This window comes from Bos taurus, chromosome 19, assembly GCF_002263795.3.
Source record: "Bos taurus isolate L1 Dominette 01449 registration number 42190680 breed Hereford chromosome 19, ARS-UCD2.0, whole genome shotgun sequence".
Taxonomy (NCBI): domain Eukaryota; kingdom Metazoa; phylum Chordata; class Mammalia; order Artiodactyla; family Bovidae; genus Bos; species Bos taurus.
This window is the reverse complement of record NC_037346.1, coordinates 61569042-61591411: the sequence shown is the minus strand read 5'-3', so window position 1 is coordinate 61591411 and position 22370 is coordinate 61569042. Positions and strand designations below refer to the sequence as shown.

The following is a 22370-nucleotide window of genomic DNA, read 5'->3' as shown; positions in this document are numbered from 1 at the left end:
AGTGTATCATAAAATCTCCAGCACGGCCCTCAAAAGGAAACAGAGTTCAAATAAAATCATGGAGGTTTTCCTTGGATTTTCCTAAAAGCGGAAGCATGTCATTGATAACACTGAGACAACCTCACCCATGAACCAGAGAAGCCAACAATTTTGGGGGAAAATAGGAGCAGCCAGGACTCTGGTGGATATCCTGGTGCTGACAAGATTTGGAAGGATTGAAGGTGACCTGAGTAATCGGGACTTTTTTTCTGAGTGATCCTATCTCGAAGCGGGAAAGGGCATGTATGTTCAGTGGGTTAGTCATGACACACACACACACCCACACACACAGACACACACACCCCCTACCTGGACCACATCCATCTATATTTGATCACACACATTATCTACACATTACTATTTTGATTTTACATCATATATTATACTAATTGAATGCTGCTGAATTCCAGAGCCATTATTTTTTTCCACTATATATTGATGTTCCAGGAACCAATCAACTGAAAACTTTAAAAAATCATACTGTGTGAACTCGAGTAATTTCTTTAAGGTCTCTGGGCTTCATCTGACCATTTTTATTTTATTTTTTTTTAAAATTCTACGCGGGGGCACTGGGCTCCGGCGCCGAGGGGCCTCCGCCCGCGACGTGCGGGGTGCTGGCTGTGGACGCCGGCGCAGCCAGGTGCTGGGGGCCCTCGTAGGCCGCCGGTGGGGCGGCGGGTCCCTGCACCGTGGCCGCGGGGCCGGTGCCGGCCGAGAGTGGCAGGGTGGGGTGCGCGGCCGGCCCGGGGTGCAGCGGCGGCCGGGATGGCGGTAGCGCATCTGACCATTTTTAAAAGTGGAATCCTAGCAATCTCACTGCCCGTCTTCAGAGGTTGCTGAAAAATCCAATGAAGTAATCGAGTAAAGATGCTCCGTAAGCTATACACAGAGATATACAATAATGGTGTTGTAAATGTACTTTATAAACATAAGAACCCAGTGTCTTAATTTTATGATTGTTGGAGGAAACTAAAGGAAATTACTGAAATGTGACTGTTGAGTTAAACACGATCAAAAAGAATGAAAAAAAATGTATTACTGCAATTCAAGAAGAAAATTAACAGTGACTTTGAAACAGTGCAGTGTTGTTGATTGCTTAGGTTGAATGCTGAGTACAGGGGATCCTCATTACTTTTGTGTGTTTGAAATTTCTCATCTCAACCGAAGTATGAAAAATAGTTGTTTGACTGTTAACACTTGGGTGGGATGGTGCTTAAGAACAAGGATTCCGCAGCTGGAACGCCAGAGTTCGCGTCCTGCTTCTGCTAGCTCAGGTGTGACCTTCAGCCTCTTACTTGACCCCTCTGCTCTGAGGTGGCCTCTATAAGATGAAGGTAATCATAGCACCGACGTCATAGGCTTGTTTGGAGGACTAGATAGGTTCGTATTTGATAAGCACTTAGTAGATTGTGTGTTTGGTAAAAGAAAAATCTTTGGGGCTCTGAATAGCTACTATTATTTACAAAGAACACCTGACTCAAAAAGGGCAAACAGCCTAGCGTCACAGAGTGAGTAAGTGGCTTTGCCTGGCTTGGATTCTAGGTCAGGCTGCTCTGAAAGCTTGGCTCTAAGTGCCAGGGCTCTCTCCCGTGGGGGGAGCTACTGCAATCCAGCCAAGTCCTGATAAGGCAAGTGATACCACGCTGACTCTGGTGTTAAAGGCTCTGGGGGGGGCTGGGGCGCCACGAGGTGGGTCTGTTTGCTGGAGGCCCATGTTTGACTCTGGTGTTAAAGGCTCTGGGGGGGCTGGGGTGCCACGAGGTGGGTCTGTTTGCTGGAGGCCCATGAGCGAGTACAAGCAGGGGTGCGGGGGGACACCCCCGGGGACCCCCAGGCCTTTCTGGAAGGGCCTGGAAGGAGATCGGAGTTCCCTGGGGGTGAAGGTGGGGCCAGAGAATCGCTGTGTGGACTGCACCTGGCCCTCTTACTCCAGTGTGTGCGTGCATCCTAAGTCACTCAGTCGTGTCCAACTCTGTGCGACCCGCCAGGCTCCTCTGTCCATGGGATTCTCCGGGAAGGATACTGGAGTGGGTTGCCGTTTCCTCCTCCAGAGGATCTTCCCGACCCAAGGATGGAACCCGTGTCTCTTGCATCTCCTGCATTGGCAGGTGGGTCCTTTACCACCGGCGCCCCTTGGGGAGCCCCTTACTCCAGGCAGACGGTGTGGAAGCTGCTATGGGTGTTCCAGGCGCCATTCTGGGAGTTTTACGCCCATCAGCACATTCTGAGAGTTGGTGTTAAGCTGGATTCTCTCGGACCACCCACACCAGCTCTGCAAGCTCGAATCCTCCTTATGTTGCACATTGGTCCTGTTTGACCCTCATCTGGGTGCCCAGGGAGGCAGGTCACTCTTGCAGGGTCACCAGGGGGAGCCTGAGAGCTCCCCCACCAGATGCGCTCTGGGAAAAGAAGTCCAGAGAAGGGCCCCGCGGGTCTCCGCCCTTCTCCCCACCGCAGAGAACGTGCTTGGAGACCCGGTGCAGAGTGCTGCCTGGGCTTTTCTTCTCGGGCGACTAATGCCCGGGTGAACCAGACATGCAGCCAGCGTCTGCTCGCCCGGGGACCCTGTGGTTCATGTCTTCCACCTTGGCCATTCATTCTCCCCTCAGCAGACTCCTGGGATGACTGTACTTTTCTCTTCGTGTTTATGCTGACTACATATTTGTGGGTCTTGCCTCCCAGGCGCCCTCTTTGAAGGCTGGGGATGGGCGTCTTCTCTCGTAACTGTTATTCAAGTGTCTGCTCACAAGACGTCGTGCCCGGAGCGGGTGCAGAAGTGCTTATTTACCAGAGTATTCTACTCTGGGAGCTGGTCTGACCAAACCTTCAATCACACCAGATCAAGGCAGTCAGGTCAGTGCCAGGCGCGGTAAGGAGCTCCTGCTGTGATCTGAGCTCGGAGCTGCCTCTTTAAGTGACTAAGATGTAGTCCGGGCCTCCAGAGCCTTTCAAGTCAAAGGAGACCCAGGAGCAGCCTCTCCCGCCTTGCCCCAGCCTTCCACCCTCCGGTGGGCACCATTAGTCCTGAAACGTGTCATCAGCAATTTCTTACCAATAATAAAGTACCAAATGAGGATGACTTATTTTTTAAAAAATAAGTTTGAGTGGATTGAGAGTTATTTTTATAACCGCCCCCATCTTTCTAGCGTTATTTGTGAGTGTGAAACGTCTCGTTTTCAGCGTTTGTTTTCCTTTCTGATGCATGTGCCGCTTCCCACCCCCCGCCCGCCCTCCAAGGGCCCATATAAGAGGCGGTGGCTTCATTTCAGCTGAAGTGCGAGAAAGCGGGTGGGGTGCATGTGTCAGCCAGCCTCCCGGCCCCTGCCCGGCACCTCTCTCACCGGCACCAGGAAGCCCCTCAATGCACGTCACTCTCGGTGACAGAATCACAGGTCCGTCTTTTTTTTTTTTTTAAAAGACGTTTTAAAAATCTTCATTTATTCATTTGTCTGTTTTTTGGCTGCGGCGGTCTTGGCTGCCGCCCGTGGGATCTTCACTGCAGTGCACATTCTCTGGCTGTGGCGTGGGGGGCTCAATAGTTGCGCTGCTCCGGCTTAGTTGCTCCGTGGGATCTTAGTTCCCTGACCAAGGATCGAACCCAAGTCCCCTGCATCGCAAGGCAGAGTCTTAACCGCTGGACCGGCAGGAGATCCCCCAGAGATCCATCTTGGATGGGGAGAGGGAAATGCATTTGATGAGGAAAGAAAGCGTGGACAGAGTGCTTCGGCCGGATAGATCTCAGCAGGATCTGAAAAGGTAGGCACAACTGGGACAGTGAACTGTGGGAGCAGGGTCACCCTGCAGTAAACAGATGGGGGCGGAGCTGCAAAGGGAGGGAGGTGCTCCACGTGTGCAGGGTCCTGAGTCGTCCAGTGTGGGAAGGAAGATGGCCGGCAGGTTCTCCACGAAGCTGGGAAGAGTCCTGATGGCTCTCGATAGAACGCAGGGGTGTTCAGACTTCATTCTGTGTACAGACGTGCAGAGCCATCCGAGCCATCCGAACAGGCAGGTTGCCTTGTCTGTTTCTAATAGTCTAGTTCTGGAAGGGTTCTTGAATGTGATTAAACATGTCCACTTTTTAGGGCTTTGAAAACATTATTTCTAAGCCAGTTGTTTCTCTGGAGCGAGTTAGTTTGGGTTAAAAAATGGCTCTGTCACTTACTGGCTATAGACATGGGTTCACTGTGCATCAGTTTCCTCATCTATAAAATGGGGATAATAAAAGTATTTATGTCGTGGATTTGTTACTAAGCATTACTTGAATTAAAACATCCATAATAAGGGATTTTGCTGGTGGTCCAGTGGTGAGGACTCTGCCTTTCCAGTGCCAGGCACCCTGGGTTTGATCCCTAGTAGGGGGACTAAGGGGCATCCCAGGTGCCTCACTGGTAAAGAATCCACCGGCCAGTGCAGGAAACGTGGGTTCAATCCCTGGGTGGGGAAGATTCTCTGGAGGAGGAAATGGCAACCCACTCCAATATTCTTGCCTGGAGAATCCCATGGACAGAGGAGCCTGGTGGGCTACAGTCCAGGCGGTCACAAAGAGTCGGGGACACGCACTTAGCATGCACGCAGTAGGTGTTCCATGCACGTCTCATTTCCTTCTCTTCCTTTGTTTGACTTACTCCTTTTCTTCTTATTGTTTTGCTGCATCTCGTCTGAGGTCCCACATGTGGGATCTTCTCTGTGGCCTGTGGGGTCTGGTTTCCCGACCAGGGATCAAACCTGGGCCCCTGCGTGGACGGCACAGAGTCTAAGCCACTGGACCGCCAGGGAAATCCCTCATCTCATTCTTAGGAGCATAACTGAAGGTCACGTGGATGCTCAGTGGCAGAGACAACGTTCAAATCTAAGCCTGACTTCAAGTCTCTTACTCTGCTCAGCAAACGCCACTGCTTAGGGTCCTGGGGAGGGCTTTTGGCAAACTCAAACTTGAATCCCTGGCTTCCTGTCTGTGAAGCCTAATGGAAGCTGACAAGGAATCTACTGGAGACGCGAGTCCCTGGACTGGCTGCCTCCCTGGGCCGTGCTGTCTGGGACACAGCTGGCCCTCAAGGCTGAGAAATCGCAGCCTCGGTCCTGGCCAGCCCAGGTTGGCTGGACCAGCGTGATCTGATCCTTCTGGGCGCTTCAGTTTCGATGCAAGGAGACGTGCAGCTTCCATCCCAGCTGCCTGGAAGTTCAGCTGGAGAGTCCATTATCCCGTGACCCGACTGCCAGAGAGATGCTCTGCTGTTCCTTTCCTTCTCAGAATTTCCTGGCGGCCGCCGTGCCCTCTAGTCCTGCCCCTCTCAGTCTAAACATGGGGCTTGGGAAGTGTGGGGGGCAGGATGGATACTGGGTCCATGATACAGACGTGGGGCTCGGACCCAGGTAGGGGTCCCTCCCTTGTCCGTCATCCCTGTTTAGGACGCAGAAGCAATAAGCAGGGCATTTTCTCATGATGCTTTTCTGATCTTTGGCAGCTTGAGTTGTTGCAAGACTGCAAGAGAGTCCGAGCGAGCAGATTTTTCCAGTTGCTTCTGGGGGCAGCCGAGTGAGTCCCGGGGTCACATGCCTGAGCATCCACTTCTTGGAATGAGGGCCAGCTGCTGGACAGCCGGCGGCTCTGGAGTGAGGGGCGCCCGCTGTGTGCGGGAAAGAGAAAACCCCACCGGCCTCGCTGGCTTTACATTCCTCTGCGTGCTGCCAAAGGGAGGCAGAAAGGGGAGCGGAAATTCCTTTTTCTTCAAAGGTTTTTCTCTCAGGGGAATCTTTGTCCCTGTAAATAAGTGAGGATGATCTTTTAAGCACTGAGTTATCAGAGGTTAGACATCCCACGGAGGATTAGACATCTGAAATCCTATCAATGTAGTCATGGCGACCACATGCTTTTCTAAATCTTTGCTGGAATGTAGTTCTGTAGCTGCGCCTGTGCCTTCTGAAGCCCAGACACTCATCACAGAGGAAGCAAATTAAGATGAATCATATCTAGTGTGTCAATAACAGTAAGTGGACTAAGTAGCATCGTTTCTAAAACACGACAGAATCACAAAGCTGAACCCGACCGTAGGCTGAGAAAGAGACACGGGAAAACAAAGTGACTCATAGGGGTTGAATGTAAAGAATGGGAAAGTCAGGGCAGGCAAAAAGTAAGTTAAAACACAGTATGAATCTTCGTCCTTGTATCAAAGTTAAAGTATTTGAAGAGCATTAAATGAAACAAAGAGGGTACTTCACTGTTTTAAATCACATTTAAGGGCTAACGAATAGGTCCTGAGGCCTCTGGCTCTGGGAAGATTGTTTTCCTTTTTGTTTTCTTTCTTTTTTTTTTAAATCCAGCACTTTGGCGTAAACAAATTAGAATTTGTTGAGAGTTTTGAAAAACCAGGGGATTTAAAGTTTAAAAAAAAAACTCCATTATTTCTAGTTTTTCTTGTAAAATTAGAACATCTGATCGAGGTGGGAATTGCCAAACTCTGTCCTGGGAGCCAAATCCAGTTCACCATCCTAAGAAATTCACACCAAAAGAGTCTTTGCCAAGACCCAGGAGACTGGAACTCCAAGACCCAGAACAGCCAACCTCCAGAAACGTGAAGACAAAGAAAACGAACAAACAAACCCTTGAAAACAGCAAGAGAGACGTAGTACCTTAACTACGGCTTCTTACTGGAAACGACGGAAGCCAGGAGGAAGTGGCATAATATTTTTCATGTGCTGAAATAAACGAGCTATAAATTCTGCATCCAGGGAAAACATCCTTCAGGAAGAAAAGAAAAAGCAAGTTTGTTGGATACGAGGTCAGTTTGGGAAATCAGCTGGATTCCCGTGTAATGTTATTGTTGTTTAATCACTCAGTCCTGTCAGACTCTTTATGACCCCACTGACTGCCAGGCTTCTCTGTCCCTGGGATTCTCCAGGCAAGAATACTGAAGTGGGTTGCCATTTCCTCCTCCAGGGGATCTTCCCAACCCAGGAATCGAACCTGCATCTTCTGCATTGCAGGAGAATTCTTTACCATTGAGCCACCTGGGAAGCCCTCCAATGTAGTACAAAAAGACAATTAGATAATAAACTTTTTTAAAATGGTGCTTTTTTGCTGACATCAAAAACATTAAACAGAATCTAGGGATATATCTAACCGAGATTTTAATAGTTTTACAAAGAAAGCAACAAAAAGGCAATTGTCTTAGTTTTCTGGATCTACAGTGAAAAATTTCCAGTCTGGGTTGCTTAAAACAAGCTACGCTTGTTAAGAAAGAAAAAAGAGTCCAGTCTCCTATGTGGGAGCTTTTTCAACCCCAGTTCCACAAAAGCATTAATCCTTACAGAAAAATGAATTGAGTAACTCTGTTCTGAGTCCTCCCAAGGGAAGTACAGAGCTAGGTGGTTTATAGAGGCAAAGCAGAGAAGTCAACGCCTTACAGGCAACAGATGCCTCAGGGCTTGACACCCTAAGGTGGGGATGGATCCCGGTGGACAAGGGCTGGAAGATCAGGGTCTCTTCTGGAAGTGTGGGGGATAGGGGTGTGGAACGAGAGATTGAATCTCCCTACCCCGTCCCCGAGACCACGGAGGGTGAGATGGGGTGGGAGATGGGTGGCAGGTTCAAGAGGGAGGTTGTTGCTCAGTCGTGTCCACTCTTTGCGACCCCATGGACTGCTGCCTGCCAGGCTCCTCTGTCCTTCACTGTCTCCTGGAGTTTGCTCAAACTCATGTCTATTGAGTCAGTGATGCCATCCAACCATCTCATCCTCTGTCATCCCCTTCTCCTCTTGCCCTCAATCTTTCCCAGCATCAGGGTCCTTTCCAATGAGTGGGCTCTTCACATCAGGTGGTCAGAGTATTGGAGCTTCAGCATCATCTCTTCCAATGAATATTCTGGGTTGATTTCCTTTAGGATGGACTTTAAGGTCAGCAGTGGTCAGCACAATCAAGGAGCTGGCTGGAGGCCAAATCTGCCCTTTGCCATCTCCTCTGTGTGGTCTGTCAGCATGGCCCTAGAGCCCTGAGGGGTCTCAGTCATGGCGTCTGGCCTGGTGGTACCTGTGGTTGTACAAATAAGACCCACACTGTGGGGTCTTGGTGCAGCTGGGCTCACTGATGAAGTTGAGCAGGTGGACATTGGACAGGAGACCAGAAGGAGAGGGGGCGACCCAGTGAGATGTAAGACTTCTTCAGCAGGTTTGCAGGCCTGTGTGGCAGAGAGGGTCCCAAACCTTCATCACCTAAGAAAGAGAAAGAGTGTGTGTTATGTTCTTAGGGTCCTTAAGTTCCTCTGTCCACGGGCTTTCCAGGCGAGAATACTGGAGTGGGTTGCCGTTTCCTCCTCCGGGGGATCTTCCTGACACAGGGATCAAACCCATGTCTCTTGTGTCTCCTGCATTGCAGACAGATTCTTCACCACTGCACCTCCTGGGAAGCCTGGTTCTCCTTACCATTTTCACTTGCCCACGCAGTGCACACTCCTGGGGAGACTTAACTCTCAAGCCCAGTGCGTGATGGCCAGCAGAGGAAGGTGAGTGTAGAGGGTTTAGCTTGATGGGAAGCCTGTGTGAACGTAACCTGTGATGATGCTGTGACTCTGTTTTGGAATCAGCAGGACCTCGAGGGCTCTGGTTACTGAGAAGGAGCTATGTCTACACTCAAACTAGAAAACGAGATCACACCACGATGGTTTCTTACATCCATTTAGGAGGAAGGGAAGATGGCTGAGCTTTTCTGTTCTGCTCTTCAGACCTCCTGGTCTTCCTCTCGCGTTACGACGGGGAACTCAGGTTGCCTCTCGTGTTGGCCCAGGGAAGTCCAATCTTCCATTCGAGTTGCGAGGGAGAGCTGGGGATTGCTCTCGAGTCACTGCAGGGCAAATAGTAGACGATCGCGCCAGCCTGGGAGGCAGGAAGAGGAACAGCCGTAAAACCACGTAAACCTCGTGTTGACGTTCAGAATTGGTTGATTACGTCAATCCAGCTTTCAGAAACAGTTGGTCTAGAAGAAGATGGTTCAACCAGAAACAGCTAAAGGCATTGAGATCAGATTCATTCAACCAGCCCTTCTACTGCGGAGGCAATCTGAGAAATGTTGAGATTATATTTTTTCTTTCTTTTTGAGGTTTCTAAAACTTGACTTTATCCAGATGATACAGTTTTTGTTGTTGCTGTTTTTTAGAAGTGAGGAGGGTCCAAAAACTTACTGCATGCCCTTGTGTAAATTGCTAAACCTCACTTAAGCGTTGGCGTTGTTTCAGGTTTAAGCAGGGGAGGTAATTGCACCTTCTGCAAAGAGTGTGAGAGGATGTGCTGAGAAAATTCTAAGTAAGGTGCTGAGCATAGGACATAAGGTGCTGTGTGCCTAGAACACAGCAAAACCTGATCGATGATGAACAATTATGGAGGCTTCTCTTTAAGAAAACTTTGCCAATCAGCTGTGACGCTCTGATCCTTGACCCTTCACCATCTTGGAAACGTCCTATTGGCTTGATTTTATTTTCAAATCTTTTTGCTTCTCTTTAAGGGCATTTGAGTACAGAGTATGGTTAAGCAACTGAACCAGGATCGCTTCTGCACTGGAGCATGTTCTAATTAACTGTCTGACAGCACTGGTGTCTTGAGGGTGAAGCAGGAAGATGAACAATGAACTTGGGAATCCTGGCACGAGACCTGTGCAGGCTTTGCTGCTGGTGGCAGAAGTAGCTATGCTTCTCCAGGCGATGTGCTAGGCAGCACACCCTAAAGAGAGAGTTACAGAGTTTTCTTTGCTTTTGCCTAAAAGAAAGCAGTTCACTCTTTCCTCACTGGGAAAGCACCAGGCATATGGTATGACTATCCAGCTCCGGTGAAAGTAAAGCTTGCTCAGTGCATCCCTGGAATAACTGAGAATCTGCCCTTGAACTTCAGAGATGGGGACTCCCGGGATGTCTGTGCAATGTCCTTGGAGAAGGGCTGTGGGTGGCTGATGGCGCAAGGACACCATGCTGTCCAGAGCCCTCAGCCCCTCCCGGAGGCTCAGCTCTCCCCCGGGACAGGAAAGTACAAGATACAAAGAGGTGTGAATGGACACTGGCCTTCTAAAGGCACCTGGGGTGGATCAGACCTCCATCTCACCCTTGCGTTACTCCTTTGTATGTGTGCGTGCTAAGTCGCTTCAGTCGTGTCCAACTCCTTGCAACCCCATAGGCTGTAGCCCACCAGGCTCCTCTGTCCATGGGATTCTCCAGGCAAGAGCACTGGAGCAGGTTGCCATGCCCTTCTGCAGGGGATCTTCCCGAACCCAGGGATCGTACCCAAGTCTCTTATGTCTCCTGCCTCGGCAGGCAGGTGCTTACCACTGGCGCCACCTGGGAAGCCCCTAGTCCTTTGGTTTTTGTCTTTTGGTCAATGTCATGCTGACCGTATGACCCACCTAAATAGCATATTCAAAAGCAGAGACATTACTTTGCCAACAAAGGTCCGTCTAGTCAAGGCTATGGTTTTTCCTGTGGTCATGTATGGATGTGAGAGTTGGACTGTGAAGAAGGCTGAGCACCGAAGAATTGATGCTTTTGAAGTGTGGTGTTGGAGAAGACTCTTGAGAGTCCCTTGGACTCTGCAAGGAGATCCACCCAGTCCATTCTGAAGGAGATCAGCCCTGGGATTTCTTTGGAAGGAATGATGCTAAAGCTGAAACTCTAGTACTTTGGCCACCTCATTCGAAGAGTTGACTCAATGGAAAAGACTCTGATGCTGGGAGGGATTGGGAGCAAGAGGAGAAGGGGACGACAGAGGATGAGATGGCTGGATGGCCTCACCGACTCAATGGACATGAGTTTGCGTAAACTCCGGGAGTTGGTGATGGACAGGGAGGTCTGGTGTGCTGCGATTCATGGGGTCGCAAAGAGTCGGACACGACTGAGTGACTGATCTGATCTGATCTGATCTGATGCTGACCGTGGAGGCTGGCAGAGAAGGAAGGGATCTGGTTCTCTTGTAGGTCTTGCATCAGGAAATGGCTTCGTGCTGGAGACTGGACATGGAGCAGAAGCTGGGAAAGTAGCTGGCTGTTCTACATCCTGGGGTGGGAAGGGGAGAAGACGGAGGTCAGAGCTGCTTTCGGTGGAGAGCTAGCTCTCTGTGGGGTGTCGCTCAGAGTGGTTTGTGTGCACTGTCTGATTTAATCCTGCAGCAAGTTAGAGTCTGGGGCCAGGATGACGTCTACCTTGTGGGTCAGGAAACCAAAACCGAAAGAGATTAAATAGTCTGCTCTTGTTGACACAGCTAGCAGAGAGTGGAGCTGGGTCTTGGCTAAGACCCTCTGATCCTAGAAGCTGTATTCTTTAACCACGAAGCTAGGAACTTGTGAATTCTAACAGGACTCAGAGAACATTGAACAATGTCTGCTTCTCCCTCAGCAGCACCAGCGTCTTTGATGGGTGTCCTTGAGTCTAAGTTCCCAAAGGGGAGCATCCACATCTTATTAGAACTTGGTATTTCTGCACCTAGCTGTTGGCCACAGTTGATAACCAATAAATGTTTGCCAGTTGAGCTGACTGAACGGGTGAGTCTTTATTTATTTGTTTATATCAATAACTGTAGCTGCGTGCGGGTTTTCTCTGGTTGCAACGAGCCAGGGCTACTCTCCGCTGCGGTGCATGGTCCTCTCACTGCAGTGGTCTCACCTGTTGTGAGTCTCAGGCTCTAGAGCACAAGCTGAGTACCTGTGGTGCACGGGCTCAGTTACTCAGAGGCGTGTGGATCTTCCCGGACCAGGGATCGAACCTGTGTCTGCTGCATGGGCAGGTAGATGCTTATCCACTACACCACCAGGGAAGTCCTGTGTGATGGTTTCTAAGGTACACTTACAGCTCAGGAGATGTGGCCACCTTACATTCTCGAAAACAAAAATCACTAGCCTGTTTCAAGATTGAAATCAAATTCAGTTCAGTTAAAACCCCTTCCCTTCCCTTCTCTATAGGTGGACAGGTGGCTCGGACAGTAAAGAATCTGGCCAGTGCCTGGTGTGTTTGGATGGTGATACATAACCACAGCTTAAAAACAGTTGTAAAAACAAGAACGCACCCTTTGCAAGGCTTGACCTAAATACATAAGGGAACGGCACTGCCTGCCACCAATGCCATCCTGAGGGAGCTGATCTGGTTACTGTGGGCCGTCAGGTTCAGGCAGCTATCCCGAATGTCTCTAGATGGAGAAGGCACTAGCCCTGTAAGCAATATGGCCGTGTGCGTGTGTGTGCGTTGTGTGTGTGTGTGCGTTTGTGTGTGTGTGATTGTGAGTCTGGGCGGTTGGTTGGTTCTTTAAAGAATGTATCTGATCCACAGAAAAGGGGCTGACTCTCTCAGGCCCCTCGCCCTCCTAGGCTTGGCACGTGTAATTGTTAAAGGAAGAACTAAGGTGGTTATCCTCAGACCAATGTCCGCAGGAGCCACAACGTGAAGACAAGGCTCGTTGCTGGTCCCAAAGCTCAGGAAGGAGCCAGAGAGACTCGCCCAGCATGGCACGATGGAACCATCACCCTAGCCCAGCATGTTAATTCCTTCTAAGTCAATGCATTTTTCTGAGATGATCCAGGACCCTTCCACAGCACTGGAAAACTAACCCAAGCAGTTACGTTCAACAAAAATGGCATGTAGGCTCATTGCTGTAAGGTTTCTGTTCCCCAAAGACTTCAAACTAAGTCCATGTTTTTTTCTTAGCTCCTCTGGCTATGAAAGGCTACCAGGGGTGGTGGAGGAACTTCAACTTGGGGGCAGAGCCACCTGCTCTTCTGAACAAATAAAAGGGATGAAAAATATGTTCCTGGAGCAAGTTGAGATTTTTCTCATTGTAGAAAAAAGAGAATTACTGCCTCGGGGTTATTACGATTTTGGTTTGGAGACAGGTGAAGAACCAAGGGGTTTGTAGAACTATCCTGGTGATCAAACCTTCAAGGGACTGACGGGTTCGCTTCCAACGGGCTGGGAATAGGAAGTCTTCACTGACGCCAGCAGTGGGACAGCTGGTGGGGTCCAGGGGCCTTGGGCAGAGACATCTGGTGATTTGGTAGGGTGGGATGGGCCCATTGGAAGGAGGCTTGTTGACTGTTTCTATAAGACATCAGTTCAGTTCAGTTCAGTCACTCACTTCTGTCCAACTCTTTGTGACCCCATGGACTGCAGCACACCAGGCTTCCCTGTCCTTCACCATCTCCCTGAGTTTGCTCAAACTCATGCCATTGAGTTGGTGATGCCATCCAACCACTTCATTCTCTGTCGCCCCCTTCTCCTCCTGCCCTCAACCTCTCCCAGCATCAGGGTCTTTTCCGATGAGTTGGCTCTTTGCATCAGGTGGCCAAAGTACTGAAACTTTAGCTTCAGCATCAGTCCATCAGTGAATATCCAGGGCTGATTCAGAAGGAGGAGAGAAGGGCAATTAAGCTGCACTCTGCTCCATAATCTAAGGCTGGGGAAACTGCCATGGGGCCCGGTTTTCATCAGCCATCAGTGTGCCATTGGAGACGGCAGAAATCCCACTGTCTCTAAGAAGACTAATTGTGTGAACTTGGGAATTCTCCAGTGTAGCAAGGTGGACGAGGAGTGGAGGTCATCACCTGCACACCCAACCCTAGGCTCCAAAGAGATTATGATTTTATGCATCATTTCCAAAGGGAGATTCCAAGGAACATGATCACGGCGTTGTCAACAGAGAGTACTGTGGGAGAAAGTCTAGTCAAAGCTATGGTTTTTCCAGTAGTCATGTATGGATGTGAGAGTTGGATCATAAAGAAAGCTGAGCACTGAAAAACTGATGCCTTTGAACTATGAAACTGGAGAAGACTCTTGAGAGTCCCTTGAACTGCAAGGAGATCCCACCAGTCAATCCTAAAGGAGATCAACCTTGAATATTCATTGGAAGGACTGATGCTGAAGCTGAAACTCTAATACTTTGGCCACCAGATGCAAACAGCTGGAAAAGACCCTGATGCTGGGAAAAACTGAAGGCAAAGTAGAAAGAAGGGCAGAGGATGAGATGGTTGGACGGCATCACCAACTCAGTGGACATGAATTTGAGCAAACTCTGGGAGACAGTGGAGGACAGAGGAGCCTGGCAGGCTGCATAGTCCATGGGGTCACAAAGAGTCAGATGCAACAGCACTGACCAACAAGAGCCACAACAGAGAACAAAATGAGCACTATATCCACAAGGAAAAGATGATTGGGAGCTGAGGGCTGGGGGATAAAGAGGGATTTGTGGCAGAGATTTAGAGAAGTCAGCACCCCTGATTGAAGGTCAAGGGTCCAGGACTCTAATTCTGCATCCTTGGATGACCTCTGCAGGGTCTCTCAACACAACTGGTTGTTTCCCCGTACACAAAGCAGAAATTTGAAAAGTAAGGTCACCGCAGACTTACCAAAGATTACAAGGATTAAACAAGCCCATGCTGTTAAAATGTTTTGAGCTCTGCGGTCAAGTACATGGGCTAATGACAGGGTATGGTCTTGACCACCAGCAGGATTAACTGAGGGCCTTGCCCGCCAGGCACAGACAGAGTCTGTTCGGCTAGAACTGCGGGCAGCTGACGTCCTGGGGTCGGAGTGAGTCACGCCCTGGGTGCAGGATCAGGCAGGCAAGCCTGTTGGGCCCTCAGGCTCCAGTTACTTCTTCAAAAGACAGCCCCGAAGACTGGGAAAGAAAGAACAAGAAAGAACACCAGAACAGTGGGCAGATGGCCTCTCTGCTGCTGCAGGCAGAAACAGGACCCAACGGTCGGCCAACCTCCAACCAGCAGGGCCCCCTCCTCTCCTACTAGCCGAGGGGTGTCCTGTGCTCTGGTGGGTTAATGGGACTGCTTGAGTGGTTATCTGTTTTACTGTCATTGTCTAGTCCCAAAGTCTAGATGGGGAAACAATGGAGACAGTAAGAGACTTTATTTTGGGGGGCTCAAAAATCACTGCAAATGGTGAATGCAGCCATGAAATTAAGACACTTGCCCCTTGGAAGAAAAGCTATGACCAATCTAGACAGCATATTAAAAAGCAGACATTACTTTGCTGACAAAGGTCTGTCTAGTCAAAGCTACGGTTTTTCCAGTAGTCATGTATGGATGTGAGAGTTGGACTATAAAGAAAGTTGAGTGCTGAAGAATTGATGCTTTTGAACTATGGTGTTGGAGAAGACTCTTGAGAGTCCCTTGGACAGCAAGGAGATCTAACCAGTCCATCCTAAAGAAGATCAGTCCTGACTATTCATTGGAAGGACTGATGCTGAAGCTGAAACTCCCAATATTTTGGCCACCTGATGCAAAGAACTGACTCATTTGAAAAGACCCTGATGCTGGGGAAGATTGAAGGCAGGAGAACGGTGTGACAGACGATGAGATGTTTGGATGGCATCACCGACTCGATGGACCTGAGTTTGAGTAAACTCCGGGAGTTGGTGATGGACAGGGAAGCCTGGCATGCTGCAGTCCATGGGGTCGCAAAGAGTCGGACATGACTGAGTGACTGAACTAAACTCAGTCCCTAAGTCATGACCGACTCCAGGCGACTCTTTGCAGCCCCATGGACTAGCCCACCTGGAGAACCTATGAGATTCTCCAGGCAAAAATACTGGAGTGGGCTGCCATTCCCTTAGAATCTTGCTGACCCAGGGATCGAATCTGTGTTTCCTGCTTAGCAGGCAGATTCTTTACCACTGAGCCACCAGGGAAGCCTTGGTTATCTGCTTGGAACCTCCAAATCCTACTAAAGACATGGAACACCTAAGAAAGGATACATCCAAAAAGTAATTTTTTGTGTGCTGGTGGTGATGGCAAGCTTGTGTACAGGAGCAACTGTATGCTTCCTGTATGCTGAGGGCGGTCTTGTAGGCTGAGCTAACAAGCCTCCTCCTGCGGCAGGAGGCCAGGCTCTCTTGGGCGGAGCAGCAGCACCACCCCGAGTCTCTCGTGAGTACTGCAGCGCCCATTGAAGGAGCTCTTTGGAGATGGAGCTGGAGACGCTGATTGCCTGACGCCCTTGGAAGTCTCCGCACTCCTCGGAAACCCTGAATTCTAAATTACCATTTCGATCTCCATCTTCAGTGTGGGCCTCCTGGTTAATGACGTTCACTCATACGACTTGGATCGTGCAAAATATTAGTCTCTCAGTCGTGTCCGACTCTTTGCGACCCCATAGGACTGTAGCCCGCCAGGATCCTCTGTCCATGGGATTCGCCAGGCAGGAATACTGGAGTGGGTTGCCATGCCATCCTCCAGGGGATCTTCCCGACCCAGAGACGGAATCTGGGTCTCCTGCATGGCAGGCATCTTTACCATCTGAGCGACCAGAGAAGCCCCAATATAAAAAAAACAGATCGGATCCCTGAGTTTTTGACAGCAAAGAAGTGACTGAATCAAGCCAAACCCACACTAGAGGTGCCGACTCCCGGTGCTTCTGGCCAGCTGGCTTGCCCCCTGACTTGTCCCTGTCTGGTCTCTTGCCTTCTCTCCAGCTTCTGACTATGTTCATGTTATCATGAAGCAAACACATGTTTGCCTGCTCACCTTCTCTACCTAGAACTGTCTTAATAGGAGCCATATGATCCTGGGCAGGTAATCAGTAAGTTGTGATGTGCCCAAGCAGAGACAGCCAAAGGACGGGTGATGGTGGTGCCCAGCAACGTTGGCTACTGGGATTCACGTTTAGGCTCAGTTAGCATCAGAGGGGCCATGCAGGCACCACGGTGCCTTCAGAAGAACTCACATGGCCCAGACTGAGCCTCAGCTCTCCTGACTTATTCACTCCGAGCTTTGAAACGGTCTTTGGGTTTTATTTGGGCTGTGCTGGGTCTGTTGCTGAGAGTGGGCTTCCTCTGGCTGCAGCGCTCAGGCTGCTCATTGCGGCAGCTTCTCTTGCTGCGAAGCCCGGGCTCCAGGCGTGCAGGCGTCCAGAGTCGTGCAGGGCTTAGCTGCCTCTTGGCGGGTGGAACCTTCCCAACCAGGGGTTAGCCCGGTCCCCTGCGCTGGCAGGGTGATTCGTAACCACTGGGCCTCCAGGGAAGTCCTGCTCGTGCCACACTGACTGGGCTCCTGCCTCCCATCAGCGTCTGCTCCTTGTGTTGGGGATCTGCTGCAAACAGGAAATAAGAAACATCCCTGCCCCGTGGGTCTCCTGTTAGAGTGGAGGAGGCAGCAGGGAGCTTTACAAGGCAGGACACTGTTATATGAGAAGGTGGGGAGACCCTCAGGACAAACAGCCAGGTGGGGGGACAGAGGAGGCGGTGATTCTCTCTGGAGTGGGTGGGCAGGCCTCTAAAAAGACAGGATTTGGGCAAAGACCTGAGGAGATGAGATGACCAGCCATGAGATATTAGGGGGAGAGGTTTCGGGGTGCAGAGAGCAGAGTGTGTGCAGACCCTGAGGTGAGACCGTATCTGAAGTGACGGGGAAGCGGCACAGGTGAGCTGAGTGATTGGGCGTGGGGAAACATGCGTAGCGTTGGAGGTCAAGGAGGTAATTAGGGGCTGATTGTATTGGACTTACAGACCATTGTAGGTGGGACTTTGGCTTTTACCTCTTTTACTGAGGGGCTTCCCAGTGGTAAAGAATCTGCCTGCAATGCAGGAGATTCAGGTTTGAGCCCTGGGTCAGGAAGATCCCCTGGAGGAGGGCATGGGAACCCACTCCAGTATTCTTGCCTGGAGAATCCCATGGACAGGGGAGCCTGGTGGGCCAGAGTTCATGGGGTCGCAAAGAGTCAGGCACGACTGGGTGCACACCTTTGGCTGAGATACTAGATCTAAAGAAAGTTTGATCAGGAAGAGATGCTGATAAGGATGGTGAAACATCTTTTGAAGACGGTGAAACTTTTGGTCACAGTTAAATCTAGAGAGCAGTTACTATGTCAGACACTGTTTCAAGTATCATATAGTAACTTGTTTAATTCTCACGCACCTCTTAGAGGAAGGTACTAGTGTTCATGTTAGTACTCGCGTTGTAGTTGAGGACGATGAAACACAGAGACATTAAGTGACTTGTCCACGGACACCCAGCCAGGAAGTGGCGGAGCTGGGGTGAATGGAGTCTGACTCCAGGGCCCTGGGAATCTCGGGGATGGACGCTGGGCACTTGAGGTCATTCTTAAAGGAAGCGGAGGGGAAGAGGAAAAAGAAGAGACGACTTCTGCCAGCACAGGGCGTCCGCTCAAAGCTGGACAGGGCATAACCATGCGCTTCAGGAATAGAACGTCCCCACTGGCCTGCGGGGGTGGGGGGCGGCGTGCGGAGCAAAGCCAGGCGTGACCGGGTTGTGTTAGGATGGAGGGGCTTCGGGGCTCGAGGTCGAGTGCTGCGGCCTTGACTCGATGGCATGTGGGAAGCGCAGATTGGTGTCACAGTAAGATTAGTGTGAAAGGGGCCGTCTCAATGGCTCAAAGGACAGCAGGGGTGGAGAGACTTGTTGTAGGGCTATTTTTACCAACTGCAAATTATATGGCCTAATTTAGCAGGAGGACTGCAGAAACACGGCCCCATTCACGCTGTGCCTCAGGCAGGCTCCATGTACTGATCTGCTTGGGAGAGAGAGGGAAATGCTGGGAAGGACGGGATTCACACAGGCCTCGGCTGGGTCACTGTCCTTTAAAACTGGTGGGCTGGGAGGCCCTGGGCACGTCCTCCAGACGCTTCTGATTCCGTCCATGATTGCCTGAGGATTGAGTGAAACGATGGAAACAAGACCGCCTGCAGGCTGCATTCATTCACCTCGATGTCACAGGAGAAAAGAGTGAACATTCCGTTTATCCTGTTCTATCATTTATCAGCCTGGGCGAGCGCCCAGCGTTTCACTGCTTATTTTATTTAATTTTTGTTGGCGTATAGTTGTTTTAGGGGCTTCCCAGGTGACTCAGTGATAAAGAATCTGCCTGCCAAGCAAGAGATGCAGATTGGATCCCTGGGTCGCGAAGATCCCCTGGAGAAAAGAAGTGGCAGCCCACTCCAGTATTTCTGCCTGGAGAATCCCATGGACAGAGGAGCCTGGTGGGCTACAGTCCGCGGGGTCGCAGAGTCGACACGACTGAGCGACTGAGCGTGTATAGCTGTGCCAGTCTCTGCTGTGCAGCAGAGGGATTCAGCCACATATACATATATCCCCTCTTTTTTGAATCTCCTTCCTGAAGACTCCATTTTAAAAAGATGTTCTTTGCTTGTAAGTGATCGCCTATGAAAGTCTGAGATTCACTTGCCCTGTAGAGGGCGATGTTTCTCTTTGCTTAAATTTTTTTTTTTTTTAATCTTTCAAGCACATCAATAAGGCAAAGTAGCTACAGTCAAAGAGGGCGGAAATTAAGAGTACCTTAGGGTTCCATGTTAACCACAAATGCCCCCTGAAACTGAGAAGTCCTTGATGAGACCCTGGAGTATGCTAGAAGCCCTTTATTGAGCTTCCCTGGGACCTGAGGGTTGCACATTAAGTAAAGACAGAGACAGTGAAATCAGGGGGCTGGTGAGAAAAGAGGGAAGCCCGTAAGGAGCAGCAGGAGGATTTTATAACGAGCGTTGAGATCCTCACGAGGCCAAGCAACTACCACAGTCTCCACGTCAGGTAAAGCAGCGAGCTGGCCCACGCCTGCGGGAGAATTCTGCCACCCTTGCCCGCCTCACGCCTGATGCCAACAAACGGTGGCATTTCAAGTCTGGAGGAGAAGAACTCTGGGGGTCCTGGGCCTTAGAGCCCAGGAACTGAGATGGAACTTTCTATAATCCTTGGAGAGTCACCATTTTAGCGGAGAATGAAGTAGAAAATTTACTTGAGGGGATCTTGTTCCTGCTCAACTCTTAGTATCCTGTTTTTTCCTTTTTTTTTTTTCAGGATTCTAAAGAAAAAAGAAGCAGCGTGTCCCAGCACTTTGAACCCTGGTCTCCATCTCTCTGCCGCAGTCGCAGGTAGATGAACAAGAAGGTCAGCATGGCTGTCGTTGGTCAGACCAGCGTATCTACCCTTTCAGAATGCTTGCAGTTGCCCAAGGTCCTGGAGGCATGTGGTGAGCCAGTTGGATTGGCAGGAACTTCTTTGGAAAAGTCTTCTTGTTGTTCAGTCTCTAAGTCGTGTCTGACTCCTTGAGACCCCGTGGACTGCAACGTGCCAGGCTTCCCTGTCCTTCACTATCTCTCGGAGCTTGCTCAAATTCATGTCCATCGAGTCGGTGATGCCATCCAACCATCTCGTCCTCTGTCGTCCCCTCCTCCTCCTGCCTTCAATCTTTCCCAGCATCAGGGTCTTTCCCAATGAGTCGCCTCTTTGCTGAAAAGTCTAGAAGTAGGTTAAATACAGAACATGACAGGCTTACTAGCTGGCAATGCCAAGCTGGCTTCTTCACAGGGAGTCCAAGGCAAGCTCCTTGGATTTCAACTGGACCTTTACACTCCCACGCCTCAGATCTCTGACTTTGAGGCATGCTAGTGCAATGGCGCCCACTCCAGTGCTCTCGCCTGGAGAATCCCATGGACAGCGGAGCCTGGTGGGCTGCAGTCCATGGGGTCGCTGGGAGTCGGACACGACTAAGCGACTTCACTTTCACTTTTCACTTTGATGCACTGGAGAAGGAAATGGCAACCCACTCCAGTGTTCTTGCCTGGAGAATCCCAGGGACGGGGGAGCTTGGTGGGTCGCCGTCCATGGGGTCGCACAGAGTCGGACACGACTAAAGCGACTTAGCAGCAGCAGCAGCAGCAGTAGCAATGATGACAGCGATCCCCGGACCCTTAGGTCAGCGTGGCAGAAGTGACCTCGCGCGTCTCCTTGACTGTAGACAGATTTTCCAGAGTGCGGTGTCTGGGGATGGGGAACGCTGTGCAGCATCCTTGTGTGAAACCAGGAGTGCAGTGTCCCTCGGGATTTTACTGAAATGAGCGCTTCCCTCTGGGAGATGATACTTTATATTTTTTAAAGATTGTTTTTAATTTACTTATTTATTTTTGGCCGCAAAGAGTCGGACGCGACTGAGCGACTGAACTGAACTGATTTTTGGTCGTGCTGGTCTCCGTTGCTGCATGCGTGCTTTCTCTAGTTGCGGCGGGCGGGGGCTGCGCTTGGCTGTGGGGCGCGGTTCTCTCACCGCAGTGCCTTCGCTCTTTGCGGTGCGCGGGCTCCAGAGCACGCCGGCTTCAGTCGTGGCGGCTCCTGGGCTCCAGGGCGCAGGCGCAGTAGTTGTGGCGCGCGGGCTTCATGCTCCGCGGCCTGTGGGATCTTCCCGGACCGGGGGTCGAACCTGTGTCCTCTGCTTTGGCAGGCGGATTCTTAACCACTGGACCGCCAGGGAAGCCCCTGGAAGACGACGCTTTTGATTGAACTTGTTGGGAGAAAGAAGATGGGACCTCTGATCTCAACAGCACATGACAACTCCCCACAATACATCCCTTGATGGATTTCAGTGTGATGTGAGTGCTTCAAACACCCAGAAGGAGGAGAGGAGGTTTCTGGGGCATGGCGCTTAAATCTTCTTTTGCTTAAAGTAGCAAAATAAAGGGAGCCGAATCCTTGCAGAAGAATTGTCTGTGGAGGATGAAGATCAAGTGGAAAGGGAAATGTGGTCAGTTTATAATTTGCAACTCTTGAGGGCAAAGCTCACGTCGTTTCTCCAAGAAGATTTGCTTAACCGTCCACAAAGTTCAGCCAGATAAACCCATTTGCAAATTCCCAGACGATGATTATGGTATGTCATCCTCCCTTTCTCTCCTCCAAACCAGAATGCACAGTATCCCACAACAGCGACCGAGCAATTAAAAGGAGTTATGTTTAGTATGGAAAACATACAAAGAAGTTTCTTAGAAATTTAAAATTCTATAGAGGCGTCAAACAGGAGAATGTGATGAATTTCTCTTTTACTTGTTTGTGTAACAATTTTTTTTAAGGCAGATAGAGCCTTGGAAAGCCAAGTCCAACACAGGCATTCTCATTTAACAGAGAAGAAATAAAGACCCCATCCTTTTTTGGAAGAGTGATAGGCACAGCAAGAACACTACCAGGTTTAGTGGAGGCAAAATATTACAGTAGTCACGTTAGAACCCAGCTCTTCAGGGACGTCCCCCCGGCGGTTAAGACTCCCAAAGCAGGGGGTTTGGATTTGACCCCTGGTTCAGGCGACTAAGTTCGCCCGTGCAGCGTGGCAGTGGTGGTGCTTTAGTCGCTAAGTCGTGTCCGACTCTTTCGACCCCATGGACTGTAGCCCACCAGGCTCCTCTGTCCATGGGATTTTCCAGGCAAGAATACTGGAGTGGATTGCCATTTCCTTCTCCAGGGGATCTTCCCAACCCAGGAATCGAACCCAAGTCTCCTGCATTGCAGGCAGATTCTTTACCAACTGAGCTATGAGGAAAGTTGTGGCCAAAGATAAATAGAATCCA

General features: G+C 50.3%; 1 long non-coding RNA gene across 1 annotated transcript in view; it reads left to right on the top strand.

Annotated features, from left to right (window-relative positions):
- Nucleotides 1-764: 764 nt before the first annotated feature.
- LOC107131548 (uncharacterized) overlaps nucleotides 765-22370 on the top strand; it is a 38839-nt gene continuing 17233 nt past the window's right edge. Inside the window, exons 1-3 of the long non-coding RNA XR_009491608.1 lie at nucleotides 765-8536; nucleotides 19837-19910; nucleotides 21257-21404. This is a non-coding gene — a long non-coding RNA (uncharacterized lncRNA). The remainder of the gene's footprint in view (nucleotides 8537-19836; nucleotides 19911-21256; nucleotides 21405-22370) is intronic.